The sequence below is a fragment of the Triturus cristatus genome, chromosome 8 (assembly GCF_964204655.1).
Source record: "Triturus cristatus chromosome 8, aTriCri1.1, whole genome shotgun sequence".
Classification (NCBI taxonomy): domain Eukaryota; kingdom Metazoa; phylum Chordata; class Amphibia; order Caudata; family Salamandridae; genus Triturus; species Triturus cristatus.
This window is the reverse complement of record NC_140591.1, coordinates 530,953,412-530,977,523: the sequence shown is the minus strand read 5'-3', so window position 1 is coordinate 530,977,523 and position 24,112 is coordinate 530,953,412.

Here is a 24,112-nt window from a genome sequence, read left to right as displayed (position 1 = left end):
ACAACTGGAAACCAACTCCGGAAAGGGGAAAGCCTGAGGTAGAGTCACATTTGGTCACTGATCCTCTTCATGGCCTCCTGCAAGGTCAGCATAATGGCCCACACCCTTGAGAGTTCCCTCTCTTTGGCAACCAGTTTCATTTCTTGGAGGTCCTTCAGGGCCTGAGCTTCAAAAATTGAGCCACAGCAGGAGTAATGAGCTGGGCCTGCATAGCTTGGGCCGGCTGTTCTAGAGGAAGGTCCTGCAATGGCCACTAGAACTCCACTCTGATGTACTGATCCATCCGGATGGGTTTTAGACTTGGAAGTACCTGTTTGGTCATGGCTTCCTGACTTCCATGTGACAGCCACCTTTGCTTCCTCGTATAGCTTCCCACGGGTAGGCAGATAGGATTTGCATGTCAGCGTGTTTTAAAGTAATTTGTATTTTATATTTATTGTTTTAAAAAACGTGTAATTTTATTATCGTTTTCAAACCTGTATCCTTATCATCGTTTTAGATGCATTCTGATATTCACCGCTTTTCAGCATCGTTTTAGCTTTTTCATCCTTCTCCCACTCCACCCTGGTCTGCCGAAGCAATCTTCCTGATTGTGTGGAGGGAGGGCTGGTTTCTAGGTCTCCTCACTTCCATAGGGCCACTTTTGACTGCCATCTTGGAAGGGAGATGGTCTAGTCTTCTCCCTGAGTTACGGGCCCGAACACAAAAAACAGTGGATGTCGCCGACTCACAGCGGTTAGGCTGCAGATAGTATTTGCATGTCAGCGTGTTTTGAAATAATTTGTATTTTATAATCATTCTTTTCAAAAACTTGTCATATTATTAGCGTTTTCAAACCTGTATCCTTATCATCGTTTTAGCTGCATTCTGATATTCACAGCTTTTCAGCTTCTTTTTAGCTTTTTCCTCCTTCTCCCCCTCCTCCCAGTCCGCTGCAGCAATCTTGCTGATTGTGTGGAGGGAGGGTTGGTTTCTAGGACTCCTCACTTCCGTAGGGCCACTTTCGACCGCCATCTTGGGAGAGAGACGGTCTTTTCTTCTCCCTGAGTTACTGCCCTGATCACATAAAACGGTGGATGGCACCGACACGTAGCGGTTGCATGCAGGGGTCACGCCGCTGGCGCACCAAAGGCACGACAAAGGTAAGCCTGTCTGCGCCTGGATGGCACCCAGTGCTAGTCCCCCTGGCCGGCTGTCCCCAGCCCCTACAGGGATCATTAAATACGCTTGTGATGTCCTACTGGAGATACCCCTTCGGGGGTCGATTCAGGCGCGGAGATACCCCTTCGGGGGTCGATTCAGGCGCTATATAAGAAACATAATAATAATAATAATAATAATAATAATAATAATAATACTGGGGTTAAGACCGAAGGATGAAGGCCACTCTGACCTTAATGGTATCATTTGTTCCCCAACACTTTCTAGGGATCCCTCTCTGATTTCAGCCAACGAGTCAGTCAAAATGATGTCACTTGATCAGCAAAAAAGAATAGATTGTAAGCGAACACGGGAGACCTTTGTATGTATGTTACTTAACACCAGGTCTTCAGTAAAGCACCATTTAGAGTTTGCAGACATAGTCCAAACACTTCAAGAAGATATTGCCTTCATAACTGAAACATGGGAAGACGGCGGCTCAGGCCCAGAAATGGTGGATACCACTCCACCAGGTTATGCCATCTATCGGTTACATAGGCAAATAAGAAAACAAGCATTGGCAAAGCCGATAGGACTCGCCTTTGCGGCGTTATAAGTGTTTAGCTATAAGGCCTGGTACTCCCCAAGTCCCCTTTTTACCTTTTGGACCCACAGCCCTTGTACGGATGGGGTCTCCCTCCCTCCTTCAAGGCAAGCATTAAGACCACACCATTTTTGGATTAGGGGGTGTAACCCCCCGGCCGTATTTATTGCAAAATTAAAAAACATTATTTATTAACATTATGTACAATTATGCAGAAAGTCCGGATACATTGTTAGACAGATGATGTAACATGGCTAACCTTTAACTCTAATACACACAACACTCCTACCGTAAAACTAACAATGCATATATTCACTTTCTGCCTGTCCCCTATAGAGCCTATGGCAAGGTCAATGACTGGCAGCCTCCAGATCCCAGCAAACCACAAATTACTCCGCCAGAGTAGGCTTGCACAGGGGGTACAGCTTATCGGACGGATACTTTTCCCCAGGCCCTCCCTATGCCCTGTGCCTTAAACTCCATAACGGGCTGCAAAAATTCTGCATACTTGCGCCGTGATGCACATGCACATGCGAGGGTGGCCACAGGCCCACTGGAAAGAGTGACTCCCCCGGCCCCCGCACCCCAACAACCTACCTACTGGCTGTCACTGCCCCTGGAGTTACATGGTTCTGACTGCTAAGGACCGAAAACTATGCTTACCAATCATGACCTTACCGCCTGACCAGAGACACACACAACTAAATACGACATTATTACCTGAACCAAATACCGTGTACTGACATTCTATCAAATGTTACACATTTCAACTACATAACTTCTGCATTAAAAGTCCTGTACTGACAAAATTACAAATATTGACACTTTTATTACAAATTCCCCAAATCATCATATGTATATTAATCCTATCTCCTGAGATACATGCAATGAAAATTAAAAGAACAAAGCAAATACATTACTGACAAACACATTTAAAATGCCTGCCTTAGGGGATGGTGGGTGGGGAAAACAAATTACGGGCCGCTGGTGGCCTGGGTGCCGTGCCTGTGGGGAGCAAAGGAATAAGAGACTGTTCTGCTCCCCACACCCCCTTTGAAGGGGGGGCAGGGGCCAGGCCAGTCTAAACCGGTCGGGCCCCAACATTGGATGCCCGCGTGAACCGTAAGCACTACAGTATTTCCGGTTCACGCCCCGCCGCCTATTGGACACTCAGGGGCGGTGGAAGTGCTCCCACCTCCTCCTAGCCCCCGGGGACCGGTGCGACCGCCATAATGGCGGTGCGCGTTAATTTAGCACTCGGCCTTGCCCATATGGCCTGGTACTCCCCAAGTCCATTGTTGGACAGATGATGTAACGTGACTAACCGTAAACTCTAATACACACGACACTCCTACCGTAAAACGAACAATGCATATATTCACTTTCTGCGTGTCCGCTCTAGAGCCTACTGGAAGGTCAATGACTGGCAGCCTCCAGATCCCAGCAAACTACAAATTACTCCGCCGGAGTAGGCTTGCGCAGGGGGTACAGCTTATCGGATGGATACTTTTCCCCGGGCCCCCCTACGCCCTGTGCCTCAAACTCCATAACAGGGGCAGCAAATATTCTGCATACTTGCGCCCTGATGCGCATGCGCATGCAAGGGTGGCCACGGGCCCACTGGAAAGAGTGACTCTCCCGGCCCCCGCACCCCGACAGCCTACCTACTGGCTGTCACTGCCCCTGGAGTTACATGGTTCTGACCGCTAAGGACCAAACACTATGCTTACCAATTATGACCTTACCGCCACAGGACAGCGTAGTTGCCCGACTATATGTCCTCCGCCTCAGCCCACTAGGAGGTCATGCCCTGTGACTCGCGCCCACCAAACATGCTAAAATGTCCTCCATGAATGCCTGATTCCCTTTGAATGATAGGTGAACCTCGTCTTGCAAAAAAGAACTGGTCACCCCGGATGTACCCATGTCCTATTGAATTCAGTTTCGGGGTCCTGAACGGCTTATCAAACTTATTGTTGATCTGCTTTACCATGTGATTCAATGCTCGCACTGACTCTCCTCCTCTTCATTGGAACCTTGAGATCACGTGAGACCAGACAATCATAGCATTGGGGCACCTCTTTGCCAACCACCTCACCTCAGTGAGCAGCTCCTCAACTAAAACCCTTGGTCCCAGGCGAGCCGGGTCGTTAACCCCTAGGTGCAGGATCCATATTGCTGGTGGTCCTTTACCTTCTTTTAAAGCGCGGTTCACCAGCTCCCTTAATTGCACCACACACAGTGTGCCCTGTACATGAAACTCTATTCTTGTTCCCAACTTACGCGCCCTGGCCTCATGAAACTTCAAACAAACGTGAAAATAGAACATCCGTCAGTGTATTGTCCTACTGACAGGCTAAAAACCTACACTACTGCACGATACAATGTAACAGTGTACTGATGCAAACTTCTCCCTGAGTCACAGGGTAAAGAAACTTGCAACTCGCATGAAACAGAACAAATGGGCTAGAGCATGTGCAGCCGCACATAGCGCTTATAGCAGTTAGAGGACCACCTACCGATCCTCTTGAACTGCTCCTCCCTTAGACCCGTTGCCACTGCCTCGGTGGCTGCCCAATTCTAAAGGAGTGGGTCCCAAAGTTAGCCGAATCCATCCCTGCGTCTTGGATGGCCAAACCCATGACTCTTTTGAACTGAAAGATTGTGAGGAGTGACCCATCGCCATGAAGCAGGAGTGGCCCTGACTAGGCCCACGTCCGCTGTGCCATCAAGGCCTCTAGTCTGGCAACGGAGCAGCACGTATTACCACCGCGCGCCACACCCATTCCGGATCTTCCAGTCCCCACTTCTTGTCCACATCTGGCTGTCACTGCGGTGTGGATCACCTCACAGGTATCACATTCATGGATCCACCATACATAAAGGAACATAAAAACACAGATGATTAGTGCTCCTAGCCTTTGGATAAGAGATACAGATTGTATGCCAGGCCCATTGACTAAATCATGAGATTGTACCCCCCCTTACAACCCACAACCTCAGCCCAGGGTGCATAGGTAATCTGTGACACAACGCAGACATCAAATGCACAAGCAAACGGATGCATAGGTACTGTGTGCCACCACATACGAATCTAGAGCAAAAAGTGTACATGCACAGGGTGCATAGGTACTGTATGATACGACTTAGGCATCTAATGGAGAAATGTGCCCAAGCACACAGGGAATAGGTACAGTGTGACACAACACAGGAATATAATGCTTAATTGTACAGGCCCAAGGGTGCATAGGTACCGTGTGACACAACACGGACATCCAATGCATAAGCGTTCAGGCACAACGGCGCAGAGGATCTGTGTGACACAATGCATTAATAGTATAAGTGTACGAGCACAAGGGTGCGTAGGTACTGTGTGAAGAACCACAGGCATATAAAGCTTGATTGCACAAGCACAAGGGTGCATAGGTACCGTGTGACACAACACGGACATCCAATGCATAAGCTTTTAGGCACAAGGGTGCAGAGGTACTGTGTGATACAAACCATCACTTATTATAAGTGTATGATCACAATGGTGCATAGGTATTGTGTGACAAACCACAGGCATATATTGCATACGTGTGCAAGCACACAGGTGTAGAGGTAGGGTGTGACATATCCAGCTTACAATGCATACGTGTACCTGCGATGGGTGCATAGATGCTATTTGACACTGACTCCTAATTCATATGTGTAACAGCACTCGCGTGCATATGGCACTCTCGAAGTTGTGACAACAAGGCCTGGGATGTATTGATGTGACATCACAAGTACTGATAATGTACATAAGTGACATTACAGAGAGAAGCGCCTCGCAAGACTGACATCAAAGACTTGGAATATATTGATGTGAAATCACCACGGTTTGGAATGTCTTGATGTGACGCCAACAGTAGGGCAGTCATGTTTCAACCTGAAAAACCTCAATGGTTTGTCCATTCCGATGACAAATAATTGTCACTCCATGGATGCGTAGCATTGCGTTCTTCGCGCTCAGGTTGACCAGACACATTCTCACTCCACGAGTAAGTTCTACCACAAAATGTGGCATGAAATTAGAGCGAGCTAACCAGGCTGTCATCCCTCTTTAGCAAGCAGGGATATGTTTGCTTCCGCAAGGATTTGTTTGTGGAACTACAATAAGAATAACGGGTAATATACCGTGTATATATACCTTGCTGGCTGACCGAAAGCAGGGCGTTTAAAACTTTACATTGAAATCAGACTTTCAATTCTGACCGCTTAGCATAGTCTCAGTTGCATTACATAAGGAACATTGAAATCAGACTTTCAATGAGAGTGCCTAGCATAGCACCAGTTGCATTAAGTGAAGAAAATTGAAATCAAACTTCCAATTAAGAGCGCCTAGCATAGCACCGGTTGCATTACATAAGGAACATTGAACCAGACTTTCAGTGAGAGCGCCTAGTATAACACCAGTTGCATTAAGTGAGGAACATTGAAATCAAACTTCCAATTAAGAGCGCCTAGCATAGCATCAGTTGCATTTACATGAGAAAAATTGAAATCAGACTTTCAATGAGAGCACCTAGCATAGCAGCAGTTCCATTAAGTGAGGAACACTTAAATCAAAATTCCAATTAAGAGCGCCTAGCATAGCACCAGTTGCATTACATGAAGAACGTTGAAATCAGATTTTTCAGAGAGACTTTGAGAGCGCTAAGCATAGTACCAGTTTCATTACATGAGGAACATTGAAATAGTACTTTCAAATGAGAGCGCTTAGCGTAGCACCAGCTGCGTTACCTGTGGAACATTGAAATCTGGCCATGGTAGGCTAAAGTCCACTCGCGCCCAGTGCAAACTGGGGCCAGATCACAGTATCTGCGCTGAATCGCACAGTGTGCATTCTGACTGCGACCATGTACCCTTATTGTTTTGACCAGCAAACATATCCTCATTAAAATCACAATCAGACAACTTGGTCACAAATTGGCATTATCTCTTTTACTCACCGAAGAGATCCCCTACCACTTGCACTCGCTTTTGTCCCTCTCACCCCCCCTTGCAAGCCTAAAACTCACATTATGGAACCCAAGGGCCAACACACCTACTCCATCAAATACCCTCCTAGCCTCTCCAAAAAGGCGGCCAAAGGATTCAAACATAATCTCCTAAAAGCACACCCAGAAATTCCAGTCTCTGACCCTTACTTCTCAAATAGCACAGGACACATAACAAATGACATTATATTCTACACCAAGAGGAGAGCACAATGGCGGAAAGCCTTTCTTACCCTATTCTCAACAGCATCCACTAGGAAAACTGCACATGGCATCACACTATCTATCATTCCCTCTCCGTTCTACAACGCTACTGCCACATTCACCATTTACCATAACGGGATCATACTCATTCAGGCATCAGACCATAATCTTAATATATTAGACAATATCTTCCCAATCATCAAAGCGAAGGTTACAAGACCCCAAACCAGCTCTCACAATCCTACGAGCGCCCCCCCACCGATTCCCCCCCCTGGAAACTCTCCCTCGGTATCCCAGTATACAAATACACCCACCACTGGTCCCACTATGACCCCTCTGAATAACGGACATCTGCACTATACCGACTCCCCCCATAGCTCCACTACTATCTCCACTACACCCACCCCACCTCTCGCCCCTTTCACCCCATCCACAGCCTCCCCACACACACCCGCCCTTCTGAACTCAGACCACACCAATACACCATCACACCCCCACCCCACTATACCCCTTCCCAGTGATTCCCACCCCTCAACAATGCAACACATAGATTCGGACACCCCATTCTCCACCCCTCCACTCCCCATGGGATCACCACCCTTTGAACCAACACATGTCATACCCTGGGACACCACACAAGCCATTACACCTCCTCACTTATCCACAGACCAAACCTTCAAGATATCAGCCCCACATCAGACCCCAGACTAGACGAGATCCTACTTTCCCTACAACAAATAAAAGTTGACATACAAACCCTTCATGACCTGATCCGGCAACCACCCAAACCCCAAGCAAAACCCACTCAACAGGATTGCGCTAGCCCGCCACCTCAGGGACCCCTCAAATGGAAAACAGTTCCTTACCCCAATGCACCATCCAGGCCAACCAGGGAAAAGAACACCTTATCACCAAGTGACATTACTTCTCTACTTCACTCATACGAACCTCCATCTCTACCAAGGGGACCGGTACACTTGGAGAACACACAGACAGGTTCCTTAATTCAATCCATCAACCCCAATGCCTCAAGACTGACAAGACACACTCCCAGAGGCATTGTTGTAAGCAACCTCACAAGAGTAACCACCCTCCATGACCAGACCATCACCCCGACCAATGCCCAGATAAAATGTATCCTTCTAAACTGTAGATCGGCAGCAACTCATGCCACTGATATAGCCGACCTCATTATATCCAATGAACCCGACCTTATCATCTTAACGGAAACCTGGCTGACTGAATCATCCACACCCATTTTAGACATACTAGTTCCCCCGAACTACTACATTACAAGACTAGACAGACCTGAGAAGACAGGTGGTGGTATTGCCTGCATCCATAGGAACAACCTTGCGGTAAGGCGCGCAAACACCCCAGTACTCTCATCATGTGAATACCTCTGCCTACACATTACGAGCAATAACAAGCCACTTTGCTCACTACACTCTACCATCCTCCGGGCAACAACCTCACCTTCATCGAGCACATGATGGACATTGTAGCGACAAATGCAGGACAACAAAATACACAGATCTTCCTGGGTGACTTCAATCTCCACTGGAACGATCCAGAGGATCCAGAGGTCAATAGCTTCAAACTTTTCCTATCCGACCTCAACTTGTCCCAAATATGTGACAGCCCCACCCACGGAAAAGGCTCAATCCTTGATCTTGTAATTTCTAAAGCGGACTCCACCCAGCTAGAATCGATTCTCCCATGCGACTGGTCTGATCACTACATTATCACCTTTCACATCAAGGAAGTAGTTAAATTACTCTCTGTCCAACCGACGAGATCAAAAATCTGGAAGAGGAGCCTAGAAAACATCAATCCGGCCGACCTTGCATCCGCTAGTCGCATCCTCACGCCATCTACGGTTGGATCAAACGATATACAGGATCTGACCAATCACTACTTTAACGGTATGAACAGGGTTCTTGACACCTTAGCCCCATTACAATTAAAAAGAGTCACCGAAAAGAATTCAAACCCCTGGTATGATGGCAGACTAAATGAAGACAGAAGAGCACTGAGAGCAATTGAAAGACAATGGAGAAAAGCCCCATCCACTGCCCACCTCCAACTACTAAGATGCACCAGAAATGCCTACTACAGAAAGATTTGTCGCTCAAAAGCTGACTTCATAGGTGTACAACTAGACCAAGCCAAGAATCGCCCCAAAAAATTGTTCGAAATAATCAATGCTCAGTCTAAGGGTGGCCCCCACTTCCCCCCAAGCCAATCCAGATTCAATCCCCAACTGTGAGGATCTTGCCTCCTTTTTCACAACAAAGACTGACAAATTGAAGGCAGACCTACTTAATGATCTATCAACCATTACCGATACACACTCAATCCCCTCACGGTCCTCCCCAAGTACCCCGTGTATCGGTCCCATTATACGCGACCTCAAGAACAATGCCTCCTGGACTACCTTCAACCTCTACAGCGAAGAAACTATCCTAAACACGCTCACCACTCTGAATCCTTCTAACCACTTCACAGACCCCCTTCCAGCATCCCACGCAAAGACCTTCATGCCACTGCTAGTGCCCCTGTGGACTAGAATCATAAATTCTTCTCTCTTGCAAGGAACCATCCCTGACATCCTCAAAGGCGGTCAGGTAACCCCCATCCTTAAGAAAATAATTGATGACGCATTACAAATACTGGATCAAAACAAAGCATGCTTGCTAATCTTACTTGACCTCTCCTCAGCGTTCGACACTGTCAAACATGACAATCTACTGAACCTCATGAAGCATAGAATGGGGCTATCCGGAACAGTGTTAAACTGGTTCACTTCCTTCCTCCAAAACAGAACACAAAGATTCAAGACCAACAAATCTTTATCCAACCCCACCCCAGTCACCTTAGGAGTACCCCAGGGCCCTTCCCTCTCCCCGACACTCTTCAACCTGTTTATGGAACCACTCACAGAGCTTCTCAGCCACGAAAATATCCAATACCACATGCACGCAGATGACACACAACTCTACATTAAGATCCAATCTCTCGACGACATCAAGTCCCTGAACTCTTCGCTCCAAAAGACACAGACATGGCTAGCTAAGAATCATCTAAAGCTAAACACACTAAAAACAGAATTCCTCCTAATCGCTCCCCCAACCAAACAACGACCATCCGTGAGTGGATGAAGCATCTAACTGCACTCGACGGTCAACCTATCGTCATTGTTTCCGCTAAATCTCTAGGAATAACCCTGGATAATAAGCTAAATATGCAGAAGCACATCAGCACTGCAACAAAAGGAGCAAACTTTCAGATCAACACGCTGAGAAAATTGAAACCCTTCATTCCAGCAATGGACTTCAAACAGGCGGTTCAATCCCTAGTAATTCCCAGAGTTGACTATGGGAGCGTCGCTCTCTGTGGTCTCCCCAAGGCAACGACCGCCCCTCTCAGAGCATCAATCAATACAGCCGCCAGACTCGTTACAGGCACTAAAAGAAACTGCCACATTTCCCCTGACCTACATGCCCTAAACTGGCTACCTTTTGAGGCCAGGATCCAGTTAAAAATCGCCTGTATGACTCATAAGGCACTACACCACAAAACCCCTAGGTACCTAGCCGAAAAACTGGTATTATCAGGTGGTAACAGATCTACCAGGAGCTCTAACAAGCTGCTACTGAAACCGCAACGTTTCTCCAAGAAAAAAACGTACAATCGTACCTTCTCAGGAATGGCCCCCAGGATATGGAATGCCCTACCCCCAGAAACGAGACTCAATCCATCTACGGTTTTTTTAAAAAAAGAAGTGAAATCGATTCTCATGTCCAAATTTACCTGAACTATAGCTATCTGCATTTCTCTGTATTATGTACCTTGTATGCACTGTAACACTGTATTTTTATGTACACACCTTTTCCTATGTCAGATATGTGAAGCGCTCTGATACCCGCAAGGGTCTTGTCCGCGCTATACAAAACCGTCTAAATAAAATAAATAAATAAAAATATATCGGAACCTTAGTTTGCAATGCGTTATCACCAGTGAATTATACCAGCCATCTAGCCAGGTGAAATTCTAATTTCCATGTTTTTGTTATTAGTTACTCTCAGCGTTACGATTAGTGTAAGGGTGTGTCGGCTCATTTCAGGGCTGGCTGACCCGAAGCTGAGGGACTCGGAGCATTTTAAAAATAGCATAGTTGAAATAAGGCATTATGTTGAGAGCACTTAACGTAGCCCAATCGCATTACATGAGGACACATTCATATTTGTTAGCACGGGGAGATGAAGTGATCTCCTGCCTTACTCCTGCATATCATGCGATGTAGTCGTGCTAATACAGACATGATAATACGTGGTAACTACCCCACGGTAACACACACGCTGTATCACATGGTAACACCCATGCGGTAACACCTACGTGGTAATACCCAATAACGCCCATGTGGTAACATCACTGCAGCCACCTTCATGCAGTAACAGCCACTTTGATAACACACGGTAACACTCACATCGTAACAACCACTTGTTAACACCTAAGTGGTAACCCTTACCCGGTAACAACCACTTGGTAACACCTACGTGGTAACACACGTTAACAGTCATGATGTAACGTTCACGTAATAACACCCACGTGGCAACACCCCCACGGTAAAAACACCAATGCGGTCAACATCAAAAGCGGAAAACCCCAACGCCGTAAACACCCACACGGTAAACACACACGCGGTAACACCAACACGGTAAAACCCACGTGGTAACACCAACGCGGTACTCTGCTCTTCAGCAATGCAAGCATCTATGCTCGAGTATCTAGGATCCAACCCCACCAGTGATAACCTCAACATTTTAATGTATCAAGATGAGATGACAGAAACATGTTAAAAACGTTCAAAGCATAAAACAGGCTGTTTTCACCTCCACTAGTGCTAGAACACTTCATCTCGAGTGTGAGTCATGACACCCGGGCCCCAGAAGCTGCCTCGAAAAAACACCACCTCTGTACTGGAGGGGAGGCCATGTGATTCGACATATAATCCCACTGGGAACCATACATTAAGTAATAATAACAATGGTTATTCACTGTGCTCAGAAAAAGCCAATACTGTGGCATGAAGAGCTACATACAACAATTCATCATTATTTGTGTATGCCCAATACTATGGTATGAAAAGCTGCAAACAATAATGTAGCATTACACGCTCCCCAAAGCGTAATTAATACAATGTGTGCGGAGGAAAAAAGGAGCGTTGACGAGCTTCTAAACTGCAGTGCTTAAAAGGAGCCAGGTGTGTGCCTGCCCGCTGGCGCCCCGGGAACTGGAAGGAAACAGTAGGGCCTGGACACAGGGACGGTGCTGGTTCTCATCAACTACATTCACATCAGATGTAAGATGTGCAGTACAAAAGAAACCGCACAAGGCCAACGTCACTCCAGCAATAGTAGATTTATGATCACCAGACTACAAACGAGCAATCCGTTGTCAGGTTGGCCATTTTATCTAAGGACAGTCATGCGTTACACACCCCGATCACTATATTTGTCCATGGTGGCGGCCGAACTCGCTGGATTTGGTAGAAGCAACCAAACATTCAAAAGCATACTTTTTCACGAGCGACGGATTCGGAAAATCCTCTGAAACCAATTGCTCAAAAGTAAACGGATTGTCCTTTCAATCACCTGTTATGCAATCCCATTCTGTACCAAGTATTGCGGTGTGTGCCAAAAGCTCTTTCCCTCACTGAGAACCCACAGCCACTAAAACGTAGGGGCCTCCAACTGAGGGGACTGACTCCACCCTCCATTCTTACGATGCTGATAACCCCATGGAAACCCTTTCTGCTATGACCGGTCAAACCCCGACATGGGCCCTCTGTCCCGCCACAATCTCTACCATGTGGGTCTCTGTTAAACTGAAATTTTTTGCTGCCAAACCGCCACACACAACTGCCCTCAAGCGATGAACACTGGCATTTTGCCTCCACACCAGTGCAATCTCGTCCCCAAACACTAAACTCCGGTGACCGAACCGCAATGAAAGGCTCAGCTTCGAAGGCAAGACCTCCCTGAGTACACACGCGCTCACCTCTCACAGCTGCTCATTTTTTCTTCGCTCCGCAGTTCGCTCAACAGCTGATAGCTCCCGACAGCTCCGGATTGACCACCTTATAGGAGGACTACATGGGGTGGAAGAAGCTTCTTTAGGGCTACTGCGGTGCTCTGGAACAGCTTACCACTAACACTAAAAACTGCCCCTCCTTACTTATCTTCAGAAAGTCTCTAAAGACCTGGCTTTTCTAACAAGACTAAGTGGTAGTCGATCTCCTGCAAGGGAACTATGGCTTCAAATATTTTCTGCACTTATTCCCTCATTGGATAGCGCCAAGACGCCCTAGGGCATGAGTTCACGCTTTATAAATTGCATTCACATTCACATCCTCTTGTAGGCCTTTGCCACATGCCTTATGGGGCGGTAGTGCTCAAGCCTGATGCTGTGGTATTTCTTCTGATAAGCAGTCATGTTGCCTGGTGGATATAAAGGAAATATGGAGTAGCAAAAGCAGAACTTGCACCTGATGTCTGCAATAATATGCTCACATTTTCTGAACATCACATGTGGCATGTCATCACAAAACCACATATTGGGAAAAGGAATGAACAATATTTCTTCTAAACATATACTTGACCTAATGTAACAAGGCAAACATACTCAAGTGCTGGCAGTGTAGGTATACCAAATGGCAGTGTCCACACAAACAATCTTATAACCATATCTATCCAGATACTGAGTTGGAATCATGATGTGGTATACACATAGAATTGAACACATGGTCCACATATGGACCATATGGTATTGGTTCTGCAGCATGCAACAGGATATATTTTGCCCTCAATAACCTATGTGTAATGGGTTATTTACAGCAAGTACAGGTAGTTTGCTTCAGCATTCGTAAACTCATATGGCAAATACACAAGGTCACACACATTGCTGCATTCACTGACTCAGTGCCATGTAATCTAAACATAGATAGAGGGTATGAAGCTATCTCTAGGAAAACAGATATGTTGGACACTTCACGGATATTTACTCAGGGAAAAACCAGGAACCCTAACATATACAGTTTCAGCAATACCAGGGTGACCTTTACATATCTTAGTATCTTTCCACACATGTCAGCAAGGGTGCTTTCCTTGATGCAAATCAACAAAAAGTATATCCATTAAATGAGTGTGTGCAAGGATTCTGCAGATCTCATGTTCATAAGTACTTATAATTATAATTAGCAGGGAATCTTCCACCATGGGTCAAGGGTGACAAGTTTGGTGCTAGCCAGTAGGAGTAATGAAACCAGTAGGTGAGCAGTGTAGTGAGTTGTATGCAGCCGACACACTGCAGACCTGCATATGGTCCATTTCACATTGCAACAAAATGGGAAAACTCCTAGCTAAAGTGAGATTATTTCCCCAGAATAAGACATTGAGTATATGAGCCCATGAGTTAGGCATTTAACTGCTTTTCCATGTGTAGACTGGTGACATGTGTCACATGTACTCCTACCTATTCTGTCACCACTGAGGAAGGATTCCTTACATTCTGTCAGGACCTTCCAACCCATATGCCCATACCTTGCCAAGTGAACAACTATACTAGCAATGTGCATCAGACAGACAATCTGAAGGTGAACCATCTAATCCCATGGTCAACTAGAGTGTATCTCTTACATCCTTACACCCCCCATGGTATCTTTGTAAATGTTCCTCTGTCACCCCATCTCACATATTATTGATATGGAGTCCTCTGAGGGATGCTCATGTACCCCTGAGGCCGGATGACTGTAGCCATAGCTCAGGATCATTGTAGCCTAAGTGGTGCAATAAAGTAAATTATTCCAAATGATAATGTACTTATACCCTCACAGCAACACACGTAGATATACCATCTATCCACTGAGATTACTCTAAGCAATTGTTAGGGAGAATTTAGCCCCCTCACAACTACATATGCAGTATCTATCATAGGACGGAATGTTTGTTTGTGACGTCTAGCCTGCTTACATGGTCACACAAGTTTCTTAGATTGTGAAATTTGGTGACACACATAGCTACTGGTACATATATGGATCACAAAATTCTTAGTTGGTGAACAGCATGAATGACTGTTCATGCCTATGTTCTTACACACTGTACTAATAATGTTGGTATTGAGGATTAACATATTCTGCATACGAGTGCATAGTAATGCTTAAAAACAATCATAGAAGTTGTATTTGGAGAAAGATGTTCACTGTGCATAGTATACCATGACACTGAAATGCTGACCATTGTTAATGTTGTCTGGGATATGTGGTACACGATACCCCCACCAGTCTCATGCTCAAATATGGACAAAGGCAAGCATTCAGTGTCCAGACAAGCTCAGCCTATCTCATGCCACTTTGCTGTAACAATTATTTTTTGTCCAAGATCTTTTCACATTTGTGCCATGGTATGAGTGTAACACAATTAGACTCATGACTATCTGTAGATAATATGGCTGGTGATGGTACATGTGTCATAAGCATCGAGCCCTTAGCTGCCAAAACATCACCACAGCAGATGATGATCCATCAATCATGTGCGCCTGCATACATTGTCCCTACATGCACATTGACATTTCTCCTCATCCATTCCACATGTCACTGTGCTACTTCATTGGTCAATTAACATGTACTGTAAAGTGGTTAAAGGTGAATGATGCTACCAACCACAATCCTTACTGAGTCACACATTCTATTGACACTCACTGGCAGCACTGGGTTCCCTAAAAAAACAAAGCAAACACAAGGAGATGATGGATGGAGTGCTGACACTTTTCAGACACTCACCCCCAGTCACTATTAGATCTGGTTTGAATCCATCATCGTTCTTTAGCTCACTTTGCCACCCCAGTTCAGACCCAGAAATATGCAAATCAGTCTTGACCCTATTCCTCATGGGAACAGTCCAGCTTAAACTGCCAAGCCAGGTATTCCCTGAACCTGAATCAAGCATCCTGGGACCGGTTTCGGAGTAACACCCCTCATCAGCCAGGCTAGCTTGAATCCAGTGACAATGTGGGCAATGGACCCACGTCTGGGCATACCCAGCCAACTTAGGGCGAACAAAGCAAACACAAAGAGATGATGGACAGAGCATTGAAACTTTCCAGACACTCACCCCCAGTCACTAATAGATCTGGGTTGAATCCATCACCGTTCTTTAGCTCACTTTGCCACCCCAGTTCAGACCCAGCCATATGGTAACCAGTCTTGACCCTGTTCCACATGGGAACAGTCCAGCCCGAACTGCTGAGCCACATCTTTCCTGAACCATAAACAAGCATCCTGAGACAGGCTTCAGTGTGTCACCCCTCATCAGCCAGTTTAGCTTGAATCCAGTGGCAAAGGGAGAAAGAGACCCATGTCTGGGCATACCCTGCCAATTTAACACACATCAGATGGTCAATATGAGAGCGGATTTTTCATCACATAGCTCTTTACATGTCCCCTGTGGAGGGCATTTCAACATTAACCATTCCTGCTATGTACAGGCTTCTACATGAATTAATGTCATGTATACAAATACATGCATGTGAAATTATTTGGTTTGACCCAAAAACCATGTCCCGCCAGTGGCGTGACAAAATGTGAGAAGCCCCCTGCAACATACATGCAGGGTGATCCCCACACTCAGAATCCAGTCATGGTCTCTCAGCCCAGGGACCCACACTCCATGCACAGTGCCAGAGAGGGCACTCTGGACCTCTGGGCATCCCCTGCACTGCAGGGTCTGCAGGGGCTATTGTTAAGCTCATGTGAACTGGTCCCCAGGCCATCGGGTTACTATATGACCGATTTAGCCTGTATTGTGGCATACTACCTCCTTAAAATATATGCCCCTTCCAGTTGAGAAATAGATCAAATATTTTTAAGATATGCACATAACTACAAGTAGATGTTAAATATGTACTTACCAATGAAGCTGCAAACGTCCATGCCAAGGTGATCTAGGAGATCGGTATCATGACTCACCACATCCGACCATCTGTTTTTGAGTAGGTGTACAATGCGGTCTACACCAAAGACCCGACTCATGTTGCTGCACACTCTCTCCCAGTGCTGCTTGCGCTCCTTGGTGGGGTAGCCTTGGCTGACCCCACCCCATGTAGCTAAGATGTTGGCCACATAATTTGCCAGCAGCCAAAGCAGGCCCCAAAACTCTCCCTCTGACAAGTTATTTGCTCATCCCTTTCCTGACATGGCCCTACCCATATTATCCACCCTTCCCACTATATAAAATGAACCTTAACTTTAGCCCTAAAACTACAAAACCCCTAAATGGCAAACACCCAACAATACAGTGACAAAAACAATACAAGTGACTAGTCCAAAACACAACTGACACTATTATCCCACGACCAACAAGACCAGAAAACTCCAAATTTGAATAGACTAACCACAAAATACCTCCTACAGCCAGTCCAAACAAAAAGACTGTAAGTGAAAGTGAAGGAAACGTCACTCTTCCGAGTTTGCAGCCTGCCAGAACCATTGAGTAATTTCCTGGGAGTATTCTAAAGTTTTTGGAAAAATGCGTCATTTTTTATGGCGCATGTTTATAGAAATAGCCAATGCGTGACTAATGCACATAGTAAGCTAATGTACAATGCATTATTTTGGATGTATTGGCCTTGATGTGTGGCTTCTGACCAACGCTCCGGGTGCAATGTTATGCGCTATCGGTCAATGCATGGGTTCAGACCCACGCAAGTGGCCTATTGTCTGTGAAACAGTTGAGTGATTTCTGGAAAGCAGGTACACACACTTTGGACTCACTTTATTTGCTACACTTTTGGTATCTGGTACCCTTGATAAATTTGATGTTTTGAATGTCATTGTTAACAATGCGCCTATGTGTGAGTAATTGCATTCATTGTGCTGACATTATGAATGACAATATATTTTTCTGTAGAACACAGACATATTGTGATGTGTAGAAACATTACAAACCTTTTGTTGGTCGTACGTGTGTGTTATGCATGGGCCAACGTAGGTAGATGCAACAAGTTTACATTCATACTATCTGTCTAAATTCCTGTCATAGAATTGGTTACGATGCTATACACACTCATAAAAGAATAGACACTGGCTGCTTTTGCCTGTTTACAGTGTATGTGGCATCCAACTCACCAATTAACTTGATAGATTGGAAAGGTATGCTGTTAGGTCTATATGACAGCCAATGCGCCTGTGAGTACTACCTTGACAGGAGTGATATTACATGTAATTAGACCACATCCATTCCTGCATGTGACAGCTGCATCCTTACCTCATGGGGCACATGCGCCTGCATTGGGCCTAGGTAGCCAATACAGCACTGGCAAAGATCAACAGTCAAGAAGTTTCAGTATTATGTTAAATACCAAACTAATATTGCTATGTGCTTGCAAACATTGCTGTTACATAGGGAGACTACCTGTGCAGCACGGTGTGGCCATGCCAATTATATGCCCCTCTGTTTACACTAACAGGACATCATATAAACTTCACTGTGATCGACGTCTGTAAGAGGGAAACATACATCATGAAGTGCATGACATGCTCTGTCATTAAACACTGTTTGGTACTACACTCACTTTGTTCTGTGACAGAGGGTCTGTATCTGAACACACTGTAGCTCTGCACACAATCTTTGCTTGAGCAGAATGCTACACATAGCAGACTTGCTGTTGTGTATGTCTTGCAAAGGCACACATGTTCTACACATGGTCTTATCATGCACACCTATATCAGTAATCCTGGTGTAGATCTGGGGTGAGTGCGTACACAGCAACATACCTTTTGAATAGGTGAGTGAGCCATCAGTCACCACTGTAGTGAAACATGGTTAAATAGTCCAGTATACTTGCGAAGTTCAATTTACAAGATGATGCCATTCGCACATGGTCTGTATCTTACTCTTGCCAATGTTAGAGGCACTACATAGACTCGGAGGGCAGGCCTTTGTATCTGCCTCCTGTTCCAAGGATACTGCATTCCCTGACACATACATTTGTAATGGCACATACTCAACTTACTTTTCATCTTTGTGTGGAGAGTAATGTATGATAAGCTCAATTATGAAGATGTTCACTCAAGTCGCAGGTGTACAACTATTGCAATGCTAATGTAAGTTCATATCAACATCACTCCATCTGACCATGTGCAATGAGTTGTGTATATGCAAACAACATTTCTACCTGATTTTCGGTCCAAGTGAAATCACACTCTTGACATCTCAGTATCCTTCAGATGTTCAGATGTTTGGATATGACATATCCAATTTCATAGTGCTCTAGCCATTTACACACTGTAAAATGCAATCTGATCACGTTGTATTTTTAATTCCTTTGGTTCTCATTGTTTTGCTGAGCAATGCATGGGAAAAGAATGTTATATCGACTGTACCATGATGAGGTATATGTGATATTGTAACCAGAAAATAGTTCACATGAACTTTGTTTTGTGGTTCTCCACACATGCATGTAAGCGTTCTTTCCAAGTGACTGTTTTTAAATGTTTGCATGACAGTGGACTTTTGTCCATGGCAACTGTCACTCATGCTCTCTGGCAACAATATGAGTTCCAGAAAATGTTGTTAATCAGAATGTGAACACATTGGTGAGGCACACTGCAATGTGAGGTTATTTTCATGTATGGTAGTTTGTGGTTTGTATGTCTAACTTCACTAAGTACCATTTGTTGTACACTTTGATGTTGCCCGAAACAGCAAGACTGCTAGCTGGGCAGCTCTTCACTGCGAAGTGAGGCATGGCACAATGTTGTTCAACAGATCTGATGACATGGTAGTTACATTTGGAGGCCTAATTCTAGTTGACGAGATGTGGGTGAGCTGATGTTTAGTGGGACTGTGACATATACGCCAGCACAAGAAATAGATTCAAGCATTTTATTCCATGTTAATTTATCATATTATGTGTAGACATGATCTTGATTGCTGCACATATAAATCTTGTGAAGACATTATGAATGATGTGTGTGCGACTCCTATTCCCAACCACTATGTTTTCATCTCTCCACCATCCTCATCTCCATCATCATCCTCCACTGGCTCCTTCTCATCATGGTTCATGTCCCATGGGACATTTGTCCGGACACAGATGTTGTGGAGAATGGCACAAACAAGTATGATCTTACAGACCGTAGGGGGCAAATATAGCAATCAACCCCAAAATGTCCAAGCATCTGAAGTGGTACTTCAGCACTCCACATCTTCTCTCGATAATGTTTCTGGTCTTGGTCAGCACCTGATTGCAGTGCTGGTCAGCCTCAGTGTGGGGATGTGCTATTGGAGACATGACCCATGGCTGGAGACCATATCCTTGGCCAGCTGAAATTCAAACAGAACTCACAACTGGTAATGCATTTGTCTTTGTTACATCTACATTCATGCTCATGTGTGCTGTGTGTACAGATAACTCAAACACATTTTGCATGGTCATTTGCTAAACCTGTTTTTTATACAGTTGGCCACAGGTTTACAAATGTCTCTTCAAGTTATCTGTGTAATTGCTAATGTTGACCAAGGCCTGATATATTGTTCACTATTACATCCTGACTTTCATGTTTCTACAGTTGCTTACTGTGATGGGGATTTAGAGATATTCCATGATCACTCAATGTTAGATGCCCTCAATACATGCAATAAGTGACAGTTTATTAATTTGATATTTGTTTACTTGGTGCTCCCTAGGTAGGTTGAGACATTTCCAACATGTGCGACTTTCACACATACATATGTCCACGTTGAGGCACGGATTTAGTTTGTGGCCTACCTGACATTGGCTCAGCTATTTAATGTTCACTTCCTCAATCATATGATTTTGGTGCATACACTTGATCCAGTTTACTCATGAGAGATGAATTGGTAAGCTATTATTTGTCAACATTCAACTTAAGTTTTGCCAGCTACTTTGTCATGGTGCACCTTGATTGACATATATGTATTGCAATCTGGGCCATTTTTATATATGACAGACTGATGTTGTTACAGGAGCTGTCTAGTCTGAAAGTACACACAAGACATGAGTTTTTGACATGTATGTGTATGAATGCAACGTGTAGGGGAATGTGTACTTCTATGTGTTCTTTTTTTGACTCATCGCTGGTGCTATTGTATATTGAGATTGTTAGCCTGAGTACACCATGGTGCATTGTTCAGCTTGGAATTTGTTCTGTGTCAATGACTGATGTATGACATGTTTGGCTGCATTGTGTTTGACTTTGTAAGTTTCAATGTGTTGGCTTCATATGTTTTTGATTTGAATTAATCAGTCAATGTGGTGGTCAAGCTGCGTGCATGTGTGTACATTGACTGTTAGTATTGCTTGCTCTTGACTACCCCAGCTTATGTCAAAATTCTGTTTACAATTCAATTCATTAGTGCTTGATCTTTCCAGAGGGTAATCTCAGACAGTTATGGCATTTAGGCATACCACAGGGGAGTCAGTCTCAATACTTGCTTCAGGTTCTCAGCTGCATCTATAGATTACTGCACCCCTTTATCACCATGCCACAGTCACTGGTGGAAAGGCAAAGGCAGGAAAGGAAATCATACCCTTTTGACCACTTCCTGCATTTGCAAGGTGCCATTTCCATCCACGTGGCACTTTTGTCACCTCGCCACACAGCACACCTTTTTAGCAACAGACACTGCCGGCACTCCATTAATGTGCTGACTCTATGTGATGACAGGGACTGCTTCACTGATATGTACACTGTTTTCCTCTGAAGCACAAATTACAGTTTTATTTTCTCACAGTCATCTATTGCACATTGTGTGATTGTTAGTAATTTCCATGACTGCTGGCTTATTATTAAGGAACAACACCTCATACCAGGACTACATGTTCATCTGGGGGTGGCATCTCAAGCTTAGTAATAATCACTACAACACAATACACACACATTACCATGGCACACACACTGCAAGTATGTAGCCGAGAAGTAGAATAAAGGGCCCTTTGTACAAAATCAACAATTCTTTTTTTTACGTCCTCATTTGAAGTTTATGCTAACGTGCCAGGAAGATCTAAAATGTGGCTGTGCAGGCCTGATCTCTTCACGAGGTAGGAATGTGAACATCACGGGCCACGAGCAACCAGCCAAGTCATGGACCTAGGCTACCTACACACATATGGTCGAAAAAGTTGAAAAGGATTGCAACCGAGAAATAGCAGCCCAAATCCCATGCAACCAGTGTACCATACCATTAATTATTGGATCAGTTAATTATATACAGAAAGAGAGTGCTTAAGAGGTAGTGCTGACAAAGTGATGATTATACCATTCATCCCAAATCTTCTAGAACGTTGTTCTCTTCCAGTAAGAGGTACCTGGTCTAATTTAGATATTCTTTGTACTGAACACAACCATTCTGACTCCAGATGGGGGGGGGGGGCAATGGAGAATCCACTTGATACAAACTGTCTTTGTGCTAGCAAAATGAAAACGAAACAAAGTGATTTTTTTGCCTAAAAAACAACTCAATCTCTTGACCCATAATCTCAGAAAGAGTTTTACCAATTTTATGCCAGAAGATCTGGATTAGAGGGCACTCCCAGAACATATGTACATCGTTGGCATTTTCTTCGCCTCATTTGGGGCATTTTTTAGCCACCCTATTTCCCAGCTTCAACAATCTCCTTGGTGTTCAATAGGCCTTGTGGACAGTAAACAGCTGATTTCTTCTAAGCAGCGCAGCCTTTACACATAGCCATGAATATGACATATATACTTGCCAAAGTGATTTGAGGTCCTGGTTTGGCAGTTGGTTGCCTCTTTCAGATCTCCGTGAGCTGGTCTTGCACCTCTTCCCCCACCTGGGTTAGCATCCAGTATCACTCTGAAACTTCTTTCCGGAGGAGCGGTTGTTTTTGAATCCTTTCCTCCCAGTGCTGGTTCCCCTTGCCATCCTTTCCGAGGCCCTTTGCCCAGCTTGCTAATTGGTAGTGTTTAAATTTCAATACAGAGCCCTCAGAAATGTCTACCAGATACTGCCAGGATACTAACTGATTGTCCTCTATTATTTGTCTCCATCAATGGATACTAGAGTTACGCAAAGGAGTTGCAAGTGCATCAAGGAGGCAAGCTGGGGTGCCATTTCGGAGCAAAACTGCTGTAATAGGTTATTTATAAAGAGATCCGTACTCAAACAATTTTTTTTTGCAGGTAATGCCAGGTACTCTCTCCACATCCCCTCTAACCTACAGACATCCAACTATAGTATCTCAACAGAGATCCAATAGTGAACACCTTCATACACAGGCCTTCATTGAACATACTTTTGGGATCCTCAGGCTGCGAATCAGATGTCCTGATTATATAGGAGGTGCTGATGTACTCTCCAGAATGTGTGTGCAAGATTGTTGTAGCATGCTGCATGTTGCACAAAATCATCATGTGACAGGGCATACATATAGATTTTGACCCTGTTCATGCCCACGTGCTGATACCCGAATCAGGGTGCAGAACAAAAGTCAGGGTATTCAGTTGTGAGATCAACTAGTTAACTCACTTTTTTCTTCAGCTGCTTGTTTTATCGAAGAATTTATATGGGTGGACAGTCTCTTGTCAATGATGAGTAGTGAGCAACTAACACACTGTCCATAGATACCATCCTGAGACAACTCTGTTTAGTTTATATAATGTAATAAACTAACATGCCATGATGATGTTTAAATTAGTTTTCACAAACATTCAAACGCTTATCATTAACAATAGAAAATCACAAAATCTCACATATTACACTAATGTTTTAGGACAAACATATTAAAATCCTTAGATAACACACATATATTAAGTGCACACACAATCCCTGTTTTTATTTGATACTTAATTGAATAATTTAAGTACATTCAGGATGTCTCCCTCCCACAATCAGAGGGTTCTGTTCTGCATGCAGAGCCCCTGTCCCTTGTGCAGATTCTCACTTAAACACATAGAGTTGTGACTCAGCACATGGGGTTGAGATCTCCACCGACTGCAAAAAAGGAAATGATATACAGATAGAAGACATTGACCCCAAGTTGGCCATTTCGTGGACATTTTGAGTCATTCTGTCCTTACAACACCAGCACCATGAAT